At 36.6% G+C, this 8,160-nt stretch overlaps 1 pseudogene across 1 annotated transcript in view; it reads right to left on the bottom strand.

Annotated features, from left to right (window-relative positions):
• LOC143241699 (neurotrimin-like) overlaps nt 1-6,076 on the bottom strand; it is a 64,879-nt pseudogene extending 58,803 nt beyond the window's left edge. Inside the window, exon 1 of the transcript XR_013022262.1 lies at nt 6,020-6,076. The product of XR_013022262.1 is annotated as a neurotrimin-like (transcript). The remainder of the gene's footprint in view (nt 1-6,019) is intronic.
• Between the last annotated feature and the right edge of the window lie 2,084 nt (nt 6,077-8,160).

Genomic DNA, 8,160 nt, shown 5'->3' with positions numbered 1-8,160 from the left:
TTGCTCTTACTGACACCAGGAGTTAATCATCTCTCCTTTCCATTGCACTTTATTGACTTCCAAAAGTTTCATCTTCTCCTCTTACACTTACTGACACCAGGAGTTTTCTATTCTACTTTTCTTTCTCACTTACTGACACCAAGAGTTTTCTTTCTCTCCCTTTTTGCACTTTACTGACACTAAGAGTTTACTTTCCTTCTTTTTTTTGCACTTTACTGACAACCAGAGTTTCTTTCTCTTTCCTTGTAATTGCACTTTACTGACACCAAGAGTTTACTTCACTCTCATTTTCTTGCACCTTTACTGACTCCAGAAGTTTTTTCTCTTTTTTCTTTGCACTTTACTGACACCAGGAGTTTTCTATATCTCCTTTTCTTGCAGTTTACTGACACCAGGAGTTTACTTCTCTCTCCTTTCTTGCACTTTACTGACACCAAGAGTTACATCAAACCTTTATTGCATCTCTTACTGTCAGCAGAGTTTTCTCTCCTCCTTTCTTGCACTTTACTGACACCAGAAGGTTTCATCTCTCCTTTTCTTTCACTTTACTGACACCAGGAGTTAATTCTCTCCTTTTTTGCATTTTACTGACACCAAGAGTTTACTTCACCTAAATTTACTGATTTCTTCAACTTTACTGACACCAGGAGTTTTCTTCTCACCTTTCTTGCACTTTACTGACACCAAGAGTTTAATTCTTACCTTTTCTTGCACTTTACTGACACCAGGAGTTTTATCTCTCCTTTCTGTGCACTGTACTGACACCAGGTTTTATGTTCTCCTTTTTAACTTTACTGATATCAGAAAATTTTCTTCCTTTTTGCAAATTACTGACAGCAGGAGATTTCATCACACCTTTTATTGCACCTTCCCTGACAGCAGGAGTTTTCTTCTCTCCTTTTCTTGCACATTACTGACACCAGGAGTTTACTCATTACTCCTTTTCTTGCATTTATTGACACCAATAGTTTACTTCTCTCTATTTTTCTTGTAATTTTTCCTGACACCAGGAGTTTTACTTTCTCCTTTTCTTTGTGCACTTTACTGACACCAAGATGTTTACTTCCTCCTTTTCTTGCACTTTACTGACACCAGGAGTTTACTTCTTTCTTTTCTTGCACTTTACTGACACAAGAGTGTTTCTTCTCCTTTTCTTGCACTTTACTGACACCACAAGTTTTCTTTTTCCTTTTCTTTGCACTTTACTGACACCAGAGTTACTTCCTCTCCTTTTTTTTGCATTTTACTGACACCAAGAGTTTACTTCTCACCATTTATTCCACTTTACTGATACCAGGAGTTTACTTCTCCTTTTCTTGCACTTTACTGACACCAGGAGTTTACTTCTCCCTTTTCTTGCTCTTTACTGACACCAGGAGTTTTCATCTTTTCTTGCTTTTTTCTTTTTTTGCACTTTACTGACACCAGAGTTTTCTTCTCCTTTTCTTGCACTTTACTGACACCAGGAGTTTACTTTCTCCTTTTCTTGCACTTTACTGACACCAAGATGTTTACTTTCTCCTTTTTTTGCACTTTACTGACACCAAGAGATTACATCACACCTTTTATTGCACTTTACTGACAGCAGGAGTTTTCTTCTCTTCTTTTCTTGCACTTTATTGATTCCAGGGTTTCATCTCTCTTTTCTTGCTCTTTACTGACACCAGAGTTAATTCTCCTTTTCTTTGCACTTTACTGACTTCCAAAGTTTCTTTCCCTCCTTTTCTTGCACTTTACTGACACCAGGAGTTTCTATTCTACTTTTCTTGCACTTTACTGACACCAGGATGTTTACTTCTCTCCTTTTTTGCACATTACTGACATTAAGAGTTTACTTCACTCCTTTTTTGCACTTACTGACACCAGAGTTTTCTTCCTTTCTTTATGCTACTTTACTGACACCAAAGTTTACTACATCATTTTCTTTCACTTTACTGACACCAGGAGTTTTCTTCTTTTTTTTCTTCCTCTTTACTGACACGAGGAGTTTTCTTCTCCTTTTTTGCACTTTACTGATATCAGAAAATTTCTTCTCCTTTTCTTGCACATTACTGACAGCAAGAGTTTACTTCTCTCCTTTTCTTGAACTTTACTGACACCAGAGTTTACTTCTCCTTTTCTTTCTTGAACTTTACTGACTGCCAGAGTTTCTTTCTTTTCTTTCTTGCACTTTACTGACACCAGGAGTTTTCATCTCCTTTTGCACTTTACTGACACCAAAAGTTTTCTCTTCTTTTTCTTACACTTTACTGACACCAGGAGTTTTCTTTATTCTCCTTTTCTTGCACTTTACTGACATCAAGATGTTTACTTTTCTTTTTTTTCTTTGCACTTTACTGACACCAAAGTTTACATCACTCCTTTATTGCACTTTACTGTCACCAGGAGTTTACTTCTCCTTTTCTTGTTCTTTACTGACACCAGGAGTTTTATCTTTCCTTTTCTTGCACTTTACTGACACCAAGAGTTTACTTCTCTCCTTCTTTGCACTTCTTACTGACACCAGGAGTTTATTTCTCTCCTTTTCTTGCACTTTACTGACACCAGGAGTTTTCATTCTCCTTTTCTTGAACTTTACTGACACCAGGAGTTTACTTCTCTCCTTTTCTTGAACTTTACTGACACCAAGAGATTACATCAAACCTTTTATTGCACTTTACTGTCACCAGGAGTTTTCATCTCTCCTTTTCTTGCACTTTACTGACACCTGAGTGTTTTTCTCCTTTTTTGCACTTTACTGACATCAGAAAATTTCTTTCTCTCATTTCTTGCACATTACTAACAGTAGCTGAGATTACTCACCCTTTTATTGCAATTTACTGTCAGCATGAATTTTCTTCTCTCCTTTTCTTGCCCATTACTGACAGCAAGAGTTTACTTCACACCTTTTCTTGCACATTAGTGACACCAATAGTTTACTTCTCTATTTTTCTTGCACTTTACTGACACCAGGAGTTTTCTATTCTCCTTTTCTTGAACTTTACTGACACCAAGATGTTTAATTCTCTCCTTTTATTGCTCTTTACTAATACCAGGAGTTTACTTCTTCCTTTTCTTGCACTTTACTGACACAGAGTTTTTCTTCTCCTTTTCTTGCACTTTACTGACACCAAGAGTTTACTTTTTTCCTTTCTTGCACTTTACTGACACCAGGAGTTTTCTTCTCTCCTTTTCTTGCACTTTACTGACACCAGGTGTTTATTTCTCCTCCTTTTCTTGCACTTTACTGGCACCAGGAGTTTTCTATCTCTCCTTTTTTTTTGCATTTTACTGACACCAGGAGTTTTCTATTCACCATTTCTTGATTTTTACTGATACCAAGATGTTTACTTCTCTCCTTTTTTTGCACTTTACTGACACCAAGAGATTACATCACACCTTTTATTGCAATTTACTGTGAGTAAGAGTTTTCTTCTTTCCTTTTCTTGCACATTATTGACTCCAGAAGGTTTAATATCTCCTTTTCTTGCTCTTTACTGACACCAGGAGTTTATTTTCTCTCTTTTTTTGCACTTTACTGACACCAAGAGTTTACTTCTCTCCTTTTCTTGCACTGTACTAATACCAGGAGTTTATTTCTTTCCTTTTCTTTCACTTTACTGACACCAGGAATTTTCTTCTCCTTTTCTTGCACTTTACTGACACCAAGAATTTACTTCTTACATTTTCTTGCACTTTACTGACACCAGAAGTTTTTCATCTCTCCTTTTCCTACACTTTACTGACACCAGGAGCTTTCTATTCTCCTTTTCTTGCACTTTACTGACACCAAGATGTTTACTTCTCTCCTTTTCTTGCCCTTTACTGACACCAAGAGATTACATCACACCTTTTATTGCACTTTACTGACACCAGGAGTTTTCATCTTTCCTTTTTTTGCACTTTACTGACACCAAGAGTTTACTTCTCTCCTTCTCTTGCAATTTACAAACACTAGGAGTTTACTTCTCCTTTTCTTCCACTTTACTGACACTAGGAGTTTTCATCTCTCCTTTTCTTGCCCTTTACTGACACCAGAAGTTTTCATCTCTCCTTTTCCTGCACTCTTACTAACACCAAAGTTTCTATTCTCCTTTTCTTGCACTTTACTGACACCAGGAGTTTACTTCTCCTTTTCTTGCACTTACTGACACCAGGAGTTTTCTTATCTCCTTTTCTTGAACTTTACTGACACCAGGAGTTTACATCTTTCCTTTTTTTGCACTTTACTGACACCAAGAGTTTACTTCTCTCCTTCTCTTGCAATTTACAAACACTAGGAGTTTACTTCTCCTTTTCTTCCACTTTACTGACACTAGGAGTTTTCATCTCTCTTTTCTTGCACTTTACTGACACCAGAGTTTTCATCTCTCCTTTTCTCTGTGAACTTTACTAACGCAAAAGTTTCTATTCTCCTTTTCTTGTACTTTACTGACACCAGGAGTTTACTTCTCTTCTTCTTGCACTTTACTGACACCAGGAGTTTTCTATATCTCCTTTCTTGAAGTTTACTGACACCAAAGTTTACTTCTCTTTTCTTGCACTTTACTGACACCAAGAGATTACATCAAACCTTTTTTGCACTTTACTGTCAGCAGGAGTTTTTTCTCAACTTTTCTTTGCACATTATTAACACCAGAAGGTTTCATCTCTCCTTTCTCTTCTCTTTACTGACACCAGGAGTTAATTCTCCTTTTTGCATTTTACTGACACCAAGAGTTTACTTCACAATTTCTTCACTTTACTGACACCAGAGTTTTCTTTCTCCTTTTCTTGTTCTTACTGACACCAAGAGTTTACTTCTCCTTTTTCTTGCACTTTACTGATACCAGGAGTTTTCATCTCTCCTTTTCTTGCAACTGTACTGACACCAGGTGTTTTCTTCTCTTTTTTTTGCACTTTACTGATACCAGAAAATTTCTTCTCTCCTTTTCTTGCACATTACTAACAGCATGAGATTACATCACAAGTTTTATTGCACTTTCCTGTCAGCATGAGTTTTCTTCTCTCCTTTTCTTGCCCATTACTGACAGCAAGAGTTTACTTCACACCTTTTCTTGCACATTATTGACACCAATAGTTTACTTCTCTATTTTTCTTGCACTTTCCTGACACCAGGAGTTTTCTATTCTCCTTTTCTTGCACTTTACTGACACCAGAGATGTTTAATCTCTCCTTATTGTTCTTTACTAACACCAGGAGTTTACTTCTTTCCTTTTCTTGAACTTTACTGACACAAAAAGTTTTCTCTCTCCTTTTCTTGCACTTTACTGACACCACAAGTTTTCTTCTCCTTTTCTTGCACTTTACTGACACCAGGAGTTAATTATCTCCTTTTTTTGCATTTTACTGACACCAAGAGTTTACTTCACACCATTTATTCCACTTTACTACTACCAGGAGTTTACTTCTCCTTTCTTGCTCTTTACTGACACCAGGAGTTTTCATCTTTCCTTTTCTTGCACTTTACTGACACCAGAAGTTTTCATCTCCCTTTTCCTACACTTTACTGACACCAGAAGCTTTCTATTCTCCTTTTCTTGCACATTACTAACACCAATAGTTTACTTCTCTCCTTTTCTTGCACTTTACTGACACCAAGATGTTTACTTCTCTCCTTTTTTTGCACTTTACTGACACCAAGAGATTACATTACACCTTTTATTGCAATTTACTGTCAGCAGGAGATTTCTTCTCTCAATTTCTTGCACATTATTGATTGCTGAATGTTTCATCTCTCCTTTTCTTGCTCTTTACTGACACCAGGAGTTAATTCTCTCCTTTTCATGCACTTTACTGACTTCAAAAGTTTCATCTCTCTCCTTTTCTTGCACTTTACTGACACCAGGAGTTTTATTCTACTTTTCTTGTACTTTTACTGACACGAAGATGTTTACTTCTCTCCTTTTTTTGCACTTCACTGACATTAAGAGTTTACTTCTTTTTTTTTTGCACTTTACTGACACCCGGAGTTTTCTTCTCTTTTTCTTGTACTTTACTGAGACCAAGAGTTTACTACACACATTTTCTTTCACTTTACTGACTCCAGAAGTTTTTTCTCTTTTTCTTCCTCTTTACTGACACCAGGAGTTTTCATATCTCCTTTTCTTGAAGTTTACTGACACCACAACTTTACTTCTCTCCCTTTCTTGCACTTTACTGACACCAAGAGATTACATCAAACCTTTTATTGCACTTTACTGTCAGCAGGAGTTTTTTCTCTTCTTGCTTTTCTTGCACATTATTAACTCCAGAAGGTTTCATCTCTCCTATTCTTTCTCTTTACTGACACCAGGAGTTAATTCTCTCCTTTTTTGCATTTTACTGACACCAAGAGTTTACTTCACACAATTTCTTCAACTTTACTGACACCAGGAGTTTTCTTCTCCTTTTCTTGCTCTTTACTGACACCAAGAGTTTACTTTCTCCTTTTCTTTTGCATCTTTACTGATACCAGGAGTTTTCATCTCTCCTTTTTCTTGCACTTTACTGACACCAGGAGTTTTCTTCTCCTTTTTTTTGCACTTTACTGATATCAGAAAATTTCTTCTCCTTTTTTTGCACTACTAACAGCATGAGATTACATCACAAGTTTTATTGCACTTTACTGTCAGCATGAGTTTTCTTCTCTCCTTTTCTTGCCCATTACTGACAGCAAGAGTTTACTTCTCCTTTTCTTGCACATTATTGACACCAATAGTTTACTTCTCTATTTTTCTTGCACTTTCCTGACACCAGGAGTTTTCTATTCTCCTTTTCTTGCACTTTACTGACACCAAGATGTTTAATTCTCTCCTTTTATTGCTCTTTACTAATACCAGGAGTTTACTTCTCTTTCCTTTTCTTGTACTTTACTGACACCAAAGTTTTTCTTCTCCTTTTCTTCCACTTTACTGACACCAAAGTTTTCTTCTCCTTTTCTTGCACTTTACTGACACCAGGAGTTAATTCTCTCTTTTTTTTTGCATTTTACTGACACCAAGAGTTTACTTCACACCTTTTATTCCACTTTACTAATACCAGGAGTTTACTTCTCTCCTTTTCTTTGCACTTTACTGACACCAGAGTTTACTTCCTCCTTTTCTTGCACTTTACTGACACCAGGAGTTTTCATCTTTCCTTTTCTTGCACTTTACTGACACCAGAAGTTTTCATCTCCTTTTCCTACACTTTACTGACACCAGAAGCTTTCTATTCTCCTTTTCTTGCACTTTACTGACACCAAGATGTTTACTTCTCTCCTTTTTTTGCACTTTACTGACACCAAGAGATTACATCACACCTTTTATTGCACTTTACTGTCAGCAGGAGATTTCTTCTCTCATTTTCTTGCACATTATTGATTCCTGAAGGTTTCATCTCTCCTTTTCTTGCTCTTTACTGACACCAGGAGTTAATTCTCTCCTTTTCATGCACTTTACTGACACCAAAGTTTTCTTCTCTCCTTTCTTGCACTTTACTGACACCACGAGTTTTCTATTCTCCTTTTCTTGCACTTTTACTGACACGAAGATGTTTACTTCTCTCCTTATTTGCACTTTACTGACATTAAGAGTTTACTTCTTTTTTTTGCACTTTACTGACACCTGAGTTTTCTTCTCTCCTTTTCTTGTACTTTACTGAGACCAAAAGTTTACTTCACACTTTTCTTTCACTTTACTGACACCAGAAGTTTTTTTCTCTTTTTCTTGCACTTTACTGACACCAGGAGTTTTCTTCTCTCCTTTTTGCACTTTACTGATATCAGAAAATTTCTTCTCTCCTTTTCTTGCACATTACTGACAGCAGAGAGTTTACTTCTCTCTTTTCTTTGCACTTTACTGACACCAGGAGTTTACTTCTCCCTTTCTTTCACTTTACTGACACCAGAAGTTTTCTTCTTCTTTTCTTGTAATTTTACTGACACCTGAGTTTTCATCTCTCCTTTTCCTGCACTTTACTGACACCAAAAGTTTTCATCTCTTCTTTTCCTACACTTTACTGACACCAGGAGTTTTCTATTCTCCTTTTCTTGCACTTTACTGACATCAAGATGTTTACTTTTCTTTTTTTCTTGCACTTTACTGACACCAAGAGATTACATCACCCCTTTTATTGCACTTTACTGTCAGCAGGAGTTTACTTCTCCTTTTCTTGTTCTTTACTGACACCAGGAGTTTTATCTTTCCTTTTCTTGCACTT

This window comes from Tachypleus tridentatus, unplaced genomic scaffold, assembly GCF_004210375.1.
Source record: "Tachypleus tridentatus isolate NWPU-2018 unplaced genomic scaffold, ASM421037v1 Hic_cluster_1, whole genome shotgun sequence".
In the NCBI taxonomy this organism is placed as follows: domain Eukaryota; kingdom Metazoa; phylum Arthropoda; class Merostomata; order Xiphosura; family Limulidae; genus Tachypleus; species Tachypleus tridentatus.
Note: the sequence above shows the minus strand (reverse complement) of the source record. Positions and strands in the feature narration are given on the sequence as shown.